We start from the raw sequence: 474 nt of genomic DNA on the forward strand, positions 1-474 counted from the left end.
TCCTCTCGAAAAAAAATTAGTACTGAAACAAATAAACCATTAAAAATGTTTTTAAAGCTTTTATGCAAAAAATCTTTCTTTCTAAAAAGTTATAAACCCCAACTTTAAAGAAAAATAAAATATTAGAGAAAAAAAGTTACGAACTCCTTGCCCAGGAAACAAATTTAACATGGACGTTCATCGGGACTACACAAATCGTCAGGTTAGAACTATTTTGTTCTCTAAGTTTATACCTTTTTCTCTTTTTTTGTTATATTTTCTTTCTAGCTGTAATACTTTTAAAATTGAAAAAAAAAACTAAATAGTGTCAAATTAGGTTTAACCGATTGTTATATGTGCAAAATAGCGGTGGAAATAATACTTATATTATTTTGTTCTATTTCCAACAACCAATAAAATTGTTTATAAATCGCATTAAATAATACGTTTGTGTTTATTTCCTCTTTAAAATTTTAAAATGGCGGAAAATATAAA

The 474-nt window shown here is 25.3% G+C and overlaps 1 long non-coding RNA gene across 1 annotated transcript in view; it reads left to right on the forward strand.

The window, feature by feature from the left end:
* The first annotated feature begins 420 nt into the window (after window positions 1-420).
* LOC136086592 (uncharacterized) overlaps window positions 421-474 on the forward strand; it is a 3,488-nt gene continuing 3,434 nt past the window's right edge. Inside the window, exon 1 of the long non-coding RNA XR_010641451.1 lies at window positions 421-474. This exon is cut by the window's right edge and continues 32 nt beyond it. This is a non-coding gene — a long non-coding RNA (uncharacterized LOC136086592).

Source organism: Hydra vulgaris, chromosome 10 (genome assembly GCF_038396675.1).
Source record: "Hydra vulgaris chromosome 10, alternate assembly HydraT2T_AEP".
Taxonomy (NCBI): Eukaryota; Metazoa; Cnidaria; class Hydrozoa; order Anthoathecata; family Hydridae; genus Hydra; species Hydra vulgaris.